The sequence below is a fragment of the Equus asinus genome, chromosome 2, assembly GCF_041296235.1.
Source record: "Equus asinus isolate D_3611 breed Donkey chromosome 2, EquAss-T2T_v2, whole genome shotgun sequence".
In the NCBI taxonomy this organism is placed as follows: Eukaryota; Metazoa; Chordata; class Mammalia; order Perissodactyla; family Equidae; genus Equus; species Equus asinus.
Window position 1 is genome coordinate 116,300,261 of NC_091791.1, and position 14,120 is coordinate 116,314,380.

Consider the following 14,120-nt stretch of genomic DNA (forward strand, 5'->3'; position numbering starts at 1 on the left):
ATTCTTAAAATGAAATTAAAATTCCTCATCACTTGGGACATTCAGAGTTGGCTTTTTGTCATCTCTTCCCAGTTTTACTTCTGCAGTGGAATGCTTCCCCTTGGTTGCTGATCTGAGGAGTCTAAATCCTTGCATTATTTGTCTTCAGGTTATGGAGAGTGCTCTGGGGTGCCCCACCAAGAAACTAAGAAACTGAATAGTAATTATTTCACAACTATAGCACACATTTGAGAAAAGTGCATTCCCTCAACCCAGTGGTTACTTCTAGTCACTGTTCTCAACTAAAAATGCTGCATATCTTTTTTGAAATCTTCATAAAAACAACCAAGAGCTGACAAGATAGCAAGAATTACTAAACCAAGATTTCAGAGAAAGATATGAACTCAGAGAAGTAACAGACTACCTGAAGGTACATTTACCATGAAGATATTTGCCCATTCTGAAATAGCAGGGGGAAGTCAAAACCCAAGGACACCCAGATATGAGAAGTCTCTTAAGAGAATTAATCCACATTATGTTGAAATTCAAAAAGTTTAAAATCGCATGAAGTAAAGAAGTCTAGCTTGGCAGCTATCTTTTTGTAGCCCTTGTATAATATTATTCTACTGTTTTCTGGATTAATTTGCTATTGAGAAACTAGCTGGCAATCTAACTGCCACTCCTTTAAGAGTACAATGTCTTTTGTGATTTTGCTCTTTGTTTTGGTTTTTCTGGTTTAACACTGTTAAGTGTTGTGCTGTGTTCATTTATGTGATGGTCAGGTGTGGCCACAGGGGTAGACACGGGGGGCTCAGGAAAACAACATTTGCTATACTCACAGGTCCTAAAAGAAGAGCCACATGGCAAAGAACTAGAGTGTTCAGAAGGCAGAGGGGCAGCAAGGAGTGGGGAACCCTAAGCCATGGACTTTGTTGGAGTTTCTACAGGAAAGGCAAAGCAGAATAGAGTAAACAGTTTAAGATTGGTTAGCTTAAGTAATTTCAGTGTGTTCTAGGCTATAGGGCTGGTCCCTAGTTGCCTGGTACCTGGCACTCAGTTGATTAAGTCAGAAGAATATTGCCTCCTGGTGTGTATGCGCCAGATAGAGGAGGTATGGCTCTGGATTTGTTAGTTTGCACATCAAAGTCATGCTTCTGTTTGGGCATTTTGCTATCTCTAATAATTGAATAGCCCTGGGAAGAGCAGTCTCTCCCAAGCCAGGAATATTTTTAAGATGTTAGAACATCATATAGCCAGTAAATTTTAAAATATAAACCATACAAGTGGCCTAGTATTGATTTATTTATATTTATTCTGCTTGAGATTTCCTGGGCTTCTAGAATCTATAGACTTAAATATTTTGTTAGTTCTGGGGTGTTCTCACCATTATCTCTGAAAATATTGTCTCTATTGAATCTATTCTCTCCTCCTTTAATGGAAGTCTGACAAAGATCACTTAGAACTTTGCACTACATTCTCCACGTTTAATGAATCCATGTCTGTTAGGAATCCCGACGACTTCATACAAACCAAAACAGAGCCTTGCCCCTACCATTATAGCACTGTCCCAGCTCATGGAAGTCCTTCTGCCTAGTCCTCACTGCTCTCCACTGTCACCTGCTCCCTGTTCAATGAAGCTTTTCTCTTCCTCTAGGGAGAGTCCGGATTTTCCTCCCTCTGAGGACTTTTGTTCTCGGATTGAGTGGCTCCATCTCTTGGCAGAGAAGAGAGAGATTGCTGACAATGGCCTTAACCCTCAGACTCAGAGAAAGTAGACTCCCCTTATTTTACTTTGGGGAGGTGAGCAGGAAGCAGAGCCTCCTCGCTCACAGAAACTGAATGTGTGGGATACCAAGGGTGGTGGCTGGCCAGGGTAGGGGCTGGGAGTCACGACTGGAGGAGCCTGAGGGGTGTTTAGGGACTATGCCCCGTGCCAAAGCCCGTGGCTGAGGCTCTACCTATCCTGTAGCTTCCATGGGCACCTGATGTGGTTTGTAAAGATGACTTTTGCTGACACAGCTCAAGTGATTCTTGCTGTTGGGACTAAAAACTTCCATCTGGATAAACATGTGCAAGGTCATGACTATAACTCACTGATTTCTGCCCTTAGAGGTTCCTTCCAGAGACAAAGGGGCTCAACCAGGGGGAGAGGGAACAAGCAGAAAGGAATGGCCCTTGACTGTCCCTCCATTGGCCTAGAAGCAGGGCCTAGCTGCTTATGTAGAAGCTGAGTTATGGATCAGGCAGGGCTGGAGTGGCCTGGGCCTGGGCTGGGGCCTTGGGTGTGTCATGAAAGGATCCTGGGTGAGATGTGTTCCAAGACATGGAACAGGGGTACTTGTTCAACAGCCAGGGCTGCTCAGTAAATTGTAATGTGTTACCGCTGACAATGCTATGGGCGAGGAACCTGGAGGGGCTTGAGCAGCGCCTTCCCTGCTCGTTGGGTCACTCCCAGGCACCCTGCTGATCTCACTCTTGGCCTGTGTAACTCCCTCCTTCAGGTGTCACCTCCAGTGTCTCTGGAGTCCCTGCTCTTCCAAAGAAGGCTCAAATTTCATAAAGAGACCACAGATATGGATAACTGCAGCCAAAGCCTTAAAAATGTGTATAAATTGTATTCCAAAAATTCTGCTTCTTGGGATCATTTCTAAAAAAAATAGAGATTTATGGACACAGATGTACCCTTCAGTACAATTATGAGTGACAAATTTAAATCTCCCAACTGTTCAACAGCCAGGGCTGCTCAGTAAATTGTAATGAGTGACTGCTGAGAATGTACAAGAGGACAGGAATGACTGTGATATCCACCTGTGGTGACATCAGGTACTAGGAGAGCACAACCCTGGGCTCCTACACATGCACACAGACACTACTGCACTTAAATGGAAACGACTGCAAAGATGGTATCTACTTGTGATGAGTGATTATTTTTGGTAGAAGGAGCATATCTTTTTTTCTTATTCATATTTAAATCATTATTTTACTAAATGTACATTAGTAAATGTACTCTAGAACCTTAAACTTTATAATGTACTTTCTTACATAATATGTTACTAATAAAGGAAAATATTTAATGTGTGATTTTAATATTTTTGTTATATGCACATTAGAAAAATTTAAGCATTGCCTATCCAAGAAAATGACAGATTTGAAAGGTGTCACTGCCCCAGACATTTCCCTTATGGTTTCCTGCTCTCTTGTCACACTGATAAAAGTGGTCCCTATCAAAGATGAAGAAAATATTTAATATTGGGACTTTATTTTTATACAAAATCTTTGATCTATTAAGGACTTTTTTCTTCTTAATAAAAACTTGTATTTTTATTAAAAACTACCCAAAAAATCACTATGATTAATGATCTATGATTAGATGATTATCTCCTCATACATTACGTAGCTTGACACAAAAGGTCACATAATGTAGGATTCCACTTATACAGAAAACGCAGAAGAGGTAAATCTGTAGAGACAGAAAGAAGATCAGTGATTTCCAGTGACTGCGGGTGAGAGGAAGGAGGACTGACTGATTCATGGGTACAGCTTTTCACTGTGATGAAAATGTTCTTGAACTAGATTATGGGGATGGTTGTGCAACATTGTGAGTGTACTTCATTGTGGTTTAATGTACAATTGAAAATGAGCAAAGAGTTAAATTTTATTTAGGTAAATATCATAAGATAAAATATAGGAAACCATAAAGTATGTGTTAAGATAAAAACAAAAATTAAAAAAAAACGCAATTGTAGGGAAAGGGAAAGAGTTCTCTGGGGCTACAGCTGGCACTGCCTGCAGCTCAGGAGGCGAAGATTGTTGAGGTGATGATGCAGTTGGTTATCCTAGATCTTATAGTTGAATGACAGCTGTGGCTAGAACCTGCCCTGTCTCTGAATCTGAATCTGTGGCTCTGAGCTGTAGTGGGCATTAGACGTTAAGCTACCATTACCTTTTCAGGTGGTTCTGGATCTTGCTCTGAAGCTCCTGCTGTAGCTCCAAGAAAATAAAATATCAACGTGAATGCCCTTGCATGTCCCCTCCAATAAAGGAAAATTCCCATACCAAATAATGAACTCTCAGTCTAAGACCCAAGCCCCAGGAAGTCTTCACAGACTGTAGTCCATGGCAATAGTGATCTGAGCCACCTCATTGCTCCTGGAGCAACCCCAGCTCTGGAGGCTCTCCTCTAATTGGCCCAGCCCCACCCCCTCCACACACACCCACATCACCCACCCCAAGTCCTCCTCACCCTCGGTCTCTGCCTCACTGGGCTCAAGGAACTCCATCTGTGCAAGAAGGAGGGCACAGCACTCTAGGACCAAAACTGGCAAATTGAGCCCTACATAGGCCAACAGCATCTTCAGGCAGGGGAATTCTGGAGGCTGGAAAACATGCTCCGAGTACTGCCCAGGCAGGTGCCCAGAATGGATGAGATGGCCCTGGGGATAGACAAGTGGGGAGCAGGGTCAGAGGACTGGCATTTCCTTACACAGCCCTCCAAGGGCTCTCCTATGGGGGCCTGGGCTCCTGTGCCTCCTGCTCCTGGCTGCCTATAGGCTGGTTCTACTCTGTGTGCACCTCTAGCCTGTCCACCTTGGCAGAGACAGGTCTCATCACCAAGGAGAGGCTGGCAAAAAAAAGCCTTTGTAGTGAGAGGCCTTGGTCAATGGTGTGATGACCACTCCTCTTCCTCAGGGAAGCCTGACACACTCCTCTGTCTGTATCCCTGTCCCCTGACCACTGGAATGTCAACTCCATGAGGGCAGGGAATAGTGGAGTCTGCCCTGTTCATTGCACTCCCTCAGCTCCAGAAGGTACTTCATGAATGGGTGACCAATGAGGGAACAAATGGACTCTATCTCTTGCCAGGCTTCCCAGGGACCTCCTAATACCTCAAACTTTAGCTCCTGCAACTACATTCAGCCTAATTCACTAGGTGCCCTGTCTGGGTCTTTCCATCCCACTGACACTAATGTCTAAGCGGATGGAGGTAATTTGGCCCCTGAGCACTCACTGAGTCCCCTGAGTGCCCACTGTTGAGGTTCTATCAGATTAGTGAGCAGGGTGTTCCCTGTACCTCCTATTCTAGGTCCCATAATGGGGGAAGGAGGCAGCCTTGGGATGGAGTGGGCAAGATTATTGATTCTTTTAGGGGCTGACTCTGGCCTCCAGCCCCTCTCTGCTCTCCCAAAACATCCAGAGCTCCATCCACAGCTCTTTATGACACCTTTCTTCTCTTCTAGGAGAAGCTCTCATATCTCTGTCTTCTCATTGATGTCACAAGATATGTGGGAAGCTGGGTTCTGCCAGCACCTCTGGTTCACAGGCCCCACACTCCCTTCACAGTTCTGGAGATGGGGAAACCCTCTTGCTTGATGAAAGCTCACTCACTTTTTCAGCAGGTACAGGGGTCTGCCATCCTCATCAGAATAAGGGAGGTGCAGCCACATCTAGAGGAGTCCAGGACCATGTCTCAATGACTGTACTGTGGACAGTACCTGCTTGTGAAGTCAAGTGTGACTCTCTGACTCTCGACCAGAATGGAGCACTAGAGGGCAGGGTTGTTGGCCACTCTGGGCATTAGATTTCAGTCAGTGTCAAGAAAAGGCAGTGCCTAGTGGAACTTCCTATATATTTGATGATTGTTTGAGCTCCAACCAGCCTCTCTACAGATATGTGAGTGTGACTGGGGCCCCCCTGCTTACTCCCACTAATCCCTGTTCTGGCTTCATCCAGGACATGGAGGCCCTAGATGGAATCTCAAATCTCTTATTCTGATGGGAAAACACCTGAACCTAAGGTCACAGGCATAGTGAGGGATGAGGCAGGGGCTTCTTTATGGTGAAGAGGAAAATGATCAATTAGCACAACCACGGCTTCTACAGCAGACCTATCGTCAGGGCCAGGTACCCAAAAAGCACTTTCCAAGCAGGACCCCATAGAGTCCGTAATAACCTTATGAGATTTATCTGTAGTTACCCTGATATTCAGAGGAGCAAATTGAGGCTGAGATAAGTATAATGTTATCCCCGAGATTCACAGATAGTAGGTGGTTGACACACTACTGTGCTATTGGGGGACAGGGTGCTCACCTTTCAAACAGTGGGTCCAGCACCTGTTGGGCAATAGGAAAAGTTCTGTACATACACAGGAAGGTGGGGACACAGGTGGGGTCACTGCTCAGGAAGGTGGTCACCAGGTGCTCCACTAGGTTCTCCAGCTTGCCAGCCTGGACAGTCCACACTATGTGGGTCACATTCTTCTTCATTTTGATGTGTTTTCACCCTGGGGTGGGCCAGAGGAGGGTCAAGCAGTCAGCAACAGCACCATGGACCACCAGGAGGTTTGGGCCTGGAGCTCAGCCTGAACCACCAAGCCCTCAGTGACTTGTGGCAAGAGGTGGGACAAGCATGCCCATGGCTGGAAAAATGTTGAATTTGGGGTGAGGAATTGTTAAAGCCATGAGTATGTCAGGTCAGATTGTTAGCTGAGTCTTGACAGCTGCCTCTGCATTAATAACATCATCCCTGTGATTTCTGACAGAACAGCCCATTGTAGAGATGAGAACACAGAGGCTTTTCCTGGGATGGGCATGATCAGGATAGTAGGAGATGTAGGATGTTCAGAGCAGCGCTGTTGAAATGGCAACAAAAATTCCCACAAAGTGAAGGACTGAATCGCTGTGGTAACCAGTCTCCCCTCTAGAATGTTGTGCAGATCTGTGAGGCCCCAGCTGATGACCTGGAGGGGCCAAAGGGATGTGTTCTTTGGGACAGCAAATTACAGAGCAACAGACATAATAGCATGGTCCCATTTCCTTTTGGGTAAAAGCATCCCTACTACTCATGATGTGTAAGATTGGAGAAGGTATGGAACTACTGTCAGGCCAACAGGGACACCTGGGGATGGAGTTAAAGGGGAAAATCTGTAGAAAAATGAAAAAATATCCTTGACTGAACATGCGGTGAAATGGTATAAATGTCTCTTTTCTGATATTCAAAAAAAATATGTGGACAGTGACTTTACATCTGGCTAAGGCAGGGGCTGGACAGTTAGGGCAGCTTGGGAGAAAAGATGAGGATCCAGATACCTTTGGGAACAGGGCTCTATGAGGGAGCCCAGGGGAGTATCATGGTTTTCTCAGATGGATGAGGGCCCTCTTTAGCTGTACCAGGGTCCTGGGAGTTGGGTCTCCTCAGCCACAGCACTCAACCTGGAGCCTGCCCTGGACTCTGTTCATGATGTGGGGCAATTTCTCTCCTGCAGGGATGTGGAGTAGAGGACTCCAGTGGTCAGCTTCTGACCCATCTCCTGTGGGTAGCTCTGTAAAAACATTGCCTGGTAGCCAGGAAGAAAACTTCAGACCTCTGTCTGGATGTCTTGGCTGGCTTTCATACCCATATGACTTTCTCCACTCCAGACACACACACACTACAATCTGCATGGAACTCCACCAAGGAGGGAAAGAGATGGATTAACATTGGCACAGATAAGAGGCACCTCAGGAATCCCTTTTCCACTGTGCCAGCCCTGTTTTGGGCTGGGAACATGACAGGACCACCAGGTTATCAACTGGCTACCAACCTGTTTCTGTCAAGGTTGGATCCACACCACATGTCCCTCTTCCACCCATACTGAACAGGAGGTGATGCAAGCCACTCAAGGAGGGCTCAAGGAGGTGGCCCGGCCGAGACTGGCCTGACCTAGGCCACCTTGTGTTACCTTAGGGGACCTCGTGGCAAATGGTCAGAGGCATCAGTGATGAGAGTTGCCATTGCCTGCAGCATCTGAAAAAGCTCTGTCTCCGGTGTTTCCTTTAAGCCAGTGCTCTTGTTGGTGGGATAACAGCAGCAGAACATCGCTCACTATAAAGTGTCAATAGCCAAGGGAACTGAATATAAGACTGTCACTAAAACGTGGGTGCCTGATTACTGAGGTTCCAAATTCTTTAAGATATCTTGTCAAGGAATTGACTTAACTTCTTGAGGTCCCCTTAACTGAGTCCCCTCCTCAAATAACACCTATCCAAACAGTCCTCTGGACAGTTGACTGCTCACCCTCTTCTCAGTGTAGTACCATATCTGTGCCCAGTTACATCAATACATCCCTCTCCACAGGACCCTTGGAATGTTCAGGTGAAGCCAGAGTCCCAGCTTTGAGACAGACCTGATTGAGACCAACTCTTCCTTTTTACATGTTCTTGATTCCGGTTAAGCCATGGCATCTCTCAAGGCCTGTGTGTCTCCTGTCTGCACAGTAGGGATTATTCTAGCATGTTCTTCCTAGAGATGTCCTCAGGCATATATGGGATACTACCTACAACATTGGAGGAATGGTGTATCATGCAGGTAATCCTCCAAACTCTTTTTATTTCCTCTTATTGCCTCCCCTTTGTCAGCTTCTCCTCTGATCCCATCCCATAGTCCTTACATCTAATGTCACCATTGCTTATGTGGCAGCGCTCACATACTGGATGCCCAGGGGAAAATGGCCCCCACATATGGAGGGATGGGAAAAAGCTCCCAAGTTCTTAATATTTCTAATTTACACAGCAAACCCTATGAAACGGGTTCAAGCCATTCCCTAGAAGGTCAGCATATTCCCTTAAACGGGAACTCTGTCTGTGTGTCCTATGAGCTGGTCTCTGCCTCTCAATGGGCCTCAGTTTCCCAATTATACAATGAGGGATTAAATTCATAACTGTATAAATATGAGCTCAGCATAAAGACAGCCCTGTGTCCCTCTACCCTGTGTGTGATGTAGATGGGGGTGCACTCTCAGGGTTCCCCTGAACTCGGCTCCTGTTTAGACAATAACTGCTCAGACAAGAATGCTCATATAAGCTGCCTAATACTCAAGCTCACCTTCAAGCCATTTCCATATTTGTACACACTTACACCAACTCAGCCCTTTCCAGAGTCCCCTGAGAAAGCCTGGGTGAAGCCAGTGCCCTATCTTTGAAGACACAGAGCTGAGTTCATACCTGGCTCCAGCTTCTTACCAGTCTATGATTCTACTCAAGGCATTGAATGTCTCGAGATCTTCACCTTCTCCCCTCAATGGCTCCCTGTGATCATCACCTCCTGGTCTATATATCCTAGAATGATTAATGACTGCTTTATTGCTATCATTTCTGTGCATAATTACCAAGTTCTTACTTTAAAAAAAAATCTTGTTTATCTTAACATTGCTGGTTATATCTAGACCTCCTTTCTGCTGCGATTAGTACACATGGTTTCTCATAGATACTCCTCCAAAATTATTTGGGACATTTGTCTTTCCTTCCAAGCTTGAGTTAAGCATTTTGTGTTACTTTCTCTGTACCCTTTTTAATAGCAGAGGCCCTGGCCTGGGAGGTGAGGGGAACCTGCCTAGGACAGCCTTGATGTCTTTGTTAGGGGCCTGAGATCTGCTCTTTCTCCTCTCAACTTGGGGAAAAAACTCCTAAGAACGCTGTCTCATTCTTCTAACTCCACATATTCCCTTAAAAACTGGGCAAGTCCTTTATAGCCCTCCCTGCTTTGCAGAAGAATAGTATATATGGGCTTCTGTTCTTCATGTTATATTTCCCTGAGTTTTCCCCTCAAGCTCCCTGCTCTGTGTTTATCTGAACATCTCCATCTTTCTACAGTGCCTTTTAAATGATTGCCCATCAGTGTTACTCATGTCATTATAGTCCTAAATTATTTTTCAAAAGCTGGATTTTTTTCTAACAACACAATAGAAACTATTTAGAAAAAGAAAGATTTGAAAATTATTGTTTATAAGCTGAGGAAGGATTTTCAACGAGGGACAGTTTGAAGATTGACCAAAAAAATGGAGATAATCTTGAGAGCAGATGCTTAGAGAAAATCAGAGGAAAAAAAATCTAGAACATAGAATGAGAGGATAAATGGAAAGAAAACTTTTCTTTTAAAATAGGAAGTAAAGATACATGGTTGTAATTAGTGAGTTTATGAAGAGTTGCCATTTTTGCTTGATGGTTTCTGTTTTGGATAACTCCACAGTCTGAACACTGTCAAAAATACCGTGCATGCACTCCACTTTTTCTATGACATCATCTACACCCTTTATCTCCTGGACACTTTTTGGATAACTAATAGAGCATACATATGCTTGTAGTTTAGGAGCCAATGACATTCAAGGATGTTGTTGTAGACTTTACCGAGGATAAATGGAGCCAACTGAGCCCTCCACAGAGGAATCTGCACAGAGAAGTGATGCTGGAGATCTATAGGAATCTGGTCTCAGTGGGTCAGACAGCCTTCATGTGTCATTGAAATTATTCCTATTTAAGTGTCTTTGCTTCCTCAGTTGCTATAAGCCATGAGTCTTCACAGTGTTTCACTCAGCTAGGCTTTAGTCTCAAAGATCAAAGGTTTCAAGTCTTGTTTGGTCATTTCTGAATCACTGAGGCACAAAAGGTGGCACTTAGCACCCCTAGCAGCAACAATATCCCTCACCCTCAATGGAGTCAGAGCATTCCTGGCCCCAGCCCACAGGAGGCATAAGGACATCCAAATTCACAATTGAAAATATGCGCACATTACAGATCTGTGGGAGAAACACTCACCAGACTCTCACACCCAGTGTCAAAACCCTGGGACTGGCACATCCAAAGCAATATCCCCCACCTGTCAGAGTTCTCAATGAACTGCACATAAGAAATTCTTGCACACGGCATAATGCATAATAGGAACTTAATGAACAGACCCAAAATTGGAATACAAACTACTATCCAAAGGAGGAAATCAGACCCCTGGAAGAGATAACTTACAGTTCTGGAGTAGGGGCACTGGTATATTGATGGTCCACTCTCTCATTTTCATTTAAGACTTGCTACAGAAGTTCCCATGACCCTATTCTCACCCAGGACAAGTAATTGGTGCTGCACAGATGTCCAACCTGAACCCATGGACCCACCTGACCGTCCCCATCATATCAGTTATGTCCCATATCTGCATAAGTGACCTAAATTGGATGGTATATGTGTAACATTCTCTTCCTGGAGACCTGGTGCTTCCTATAGGAGTGGCAGGTAGGTAAGTTCCGGAGATGAGCTCAGTCCTTGTAAGTGGGGATTATGATCTCCACTGTATAAATGAGAGTAAGGGCCAGAGGGAGACTATGACATCACCAAAATATGGAAGACTAAGTATCAGCCCTCAAGCGCTCCTTCTTCCACACCTCTAAACCCCAGTCCCAAATCTTAAGAGTACTGAAGAACTCTAGGAACCAAGGAGACGTGGGTTCAAGCTAAGGGAAGAGACTGGTGCCCTAGAGTCTGAAGGGGGAGACTGTTGAAGGAGACAAAGCTCAAAGGAAAGGCAAAGCAGAAACACCCAACCTGAGAGGCTCTGTGAGAACTCAGAACTTTCACTTCCCTTCAGATGCTAACCCCAGAATGAAGAGCCTCAAATCCTGCTCAGAGTCCATGGGCTGCTGCCAGGCTGGGGAGAGGCTTTCCCAATCAGCCCGAAGCAGGAACTGCTGTTGGGTAGATTGTACGGTGTGAGAAAGACAGGAGACAAGGATGACTACAAGATGGAGATGGGAGGCTGACATAGGAAGAATGGAGTTGCCATTAGCCTAGGTGGAGCAGATGGAAAAGGTTTGGAAGGAAGATCAGAAGTTTAGTTTTTGACGTGTTAGGTTTGAGATGCCTATTTGACTTACAAATATATACATATATATAATATTTATAAATATGTCATACTTATATATTATATATTTAATATATAAAACAAAATAGTTATTTTATTAAGGTCACATTGGTTTATAAGATTGTGTAAATTTCAGGTGTATATCATTATATCTCAGCTTCTGTATAGACTGCATCATGTTTACCACCAAAAGTCTAGTGTCCATCTGTCACCATATATATGTGATCCTTCACCCCTTTCATCCTACCCCTACCCCTTCCCCTCTGGTAACCACCAATCTCTTCTCTTTACCTATGTGTTTGTTTGTTTGTTTATCTTCCACATATGAGTAAAATGATACAGTATTTGTCTTTCTCTGTCTGACTTTTTTTGCCTAGCGTAATATCCTCAAGGTCCATCCATGCTGTCACAAATGACATGAGTTCATCCTTTTTTATGACTGAGTACTATTTCATTTTCTGTGTGTGTGTGTGTGTGTGTGTGTGTGTGTGTGTATGTGTGTGTATACCACATCTTCTTTATCCATTCATCCATTGATGAGCACTTGGTTTGCTTCCCAGTCTTGGCTATTGTGAATAATGTTGCAATGAAGACAGAGGTGCATACATGTTTTGAGAAATCTCTATACTGTTTCCTCTAATGGCTACACTAGTTTGCATCCCCGTCAGCAGTGTATGAGGGTTCCCTTTCCTCCCCATCCTCCCCAACGCTTGTTATTTCTCATCTTTTTAATACTAGCCATTCTGATCAGTGTGGGGTGATACCTCATTGTAATTTTGATTTGCATTTCCCTAATAATTAGTGATATTGAACATCTTTTCATGTGCCTATTGAGCATCTGTATATCTCCTTTGGAAAAACTGTCTGTTCATATCTTCTGCCCATTTTTTGATCAGTTTTTTTGGTTTCTTGTTGAGTTCCATGAGTTCTTTACATATTTTGGAAATTAACCCTTACAGTATGTATATATATCAAAAAATAAGAAATCTAGCTATTCAACTTCTGGGTATTTATCCAAAAAACATGAAAATACTAATTAGAGATACATTTAAGATAATGGGAAATACTTAATGATTTATTGAGTTTAGAGGGTGAAAGAAAAGAAGGAGGTATGTGGGGCCTCGATTTGTGAAATTTTATAACATGTTTGTTAGATACGCTTTGTTCATATTAGATTATGTTTGCTAATGTTTTACTTAAGATATCTGAATCTATGTTTATTAGTGAGATTGGAGTGTTTTATTCCAGTCTTGTAATGTCCTTGGCAGGTTATGCTGTTCTTTTAGAAGGAACAATGAAGTGTTTGCTAGTTCATTCTCTCTGCAAGCATTTGTGTAAGATTAATATCATTTGTGTCTTAACTATTTTGCATAATTCATTGTGAAGCCTGGAGATTTGAGGGATAGAAGGGATAGAAGGTTTTATTGATACAGTCAACCTCTTTAGCACCTATAGTACAATCCATTTTCCCCTTTTCTTCTCATGTCATTTCTAGCAGTTTATATTTTTCAAGGAATGTAACAAATTATTTACTTTCCAAATTTAATGGCATGCAATTCTTCACAATATCAGCTCATGACTTTTTTAGAGATTTATTGAGGTACGATTGACAAATAAAATTATATATATTTAAGGTGTACAATGCGGTGTTTTGATATGCATATACAGTGTGAAATGGCTACCACAACAATGCAATTAACAAATCCATTACCTCACATACCCTGTTTTTCTGAGAACATGTGAGATCTACTCTCTTAGCTCTTAGCAAATTTCAAGTATACAATATATTTTTATTAACTATGGTCACCATGCTTTACTTTGGTCTCCAGAAATTATTCATCTTATAAATGAAAGTCTGTACTCATTCACCAACATCTTCCTTCTCCCCCTACCCACCACTCCCTGTTAACTACCATTCTACTCTCTGTTACTATGAGTTCCTTTTTTTTGGGGGGGTTCCACATATAGGAGAGATCTTGTAGTATTGGTCTTCCTTTGTCTGGTTTATTTCACTTAGCTTATTTCCTCCAGGTTCATCCATGTGTCACAAATGCCAAGATTGCCTTCTTTTTCAAGGCTGAATAATATTCGATTATACATATATATATATATGTATATATGTCATATTTTCTTTATCCATTAATCTTTTGATGAACAATTAGGTTGTTTCCATATTGTGGCTATTATGAATAATGCAGCATTGAAAATGGGAGTGCAAATATCTCTTTGACATATTGATTTTATTTCCTTGGGATATACACCCAGAGGTGGGATTGCTGGATCATATGGTAGTTCTATTTTTATTTGTTTGAGGAACTTCCATATTGTTTTCCATGATGGTGGTACCAATTTACATTCACCCCAACAGTATACAAGAGTTCCCTTTTCTCCACATCCTCACCAACACTTTTTGTCTTTTAACTTTTTTATAATAGCTGCCCTAGCAAGTGAGTTTTTGATTTGCATTTCGCTGATGCTTAGTGA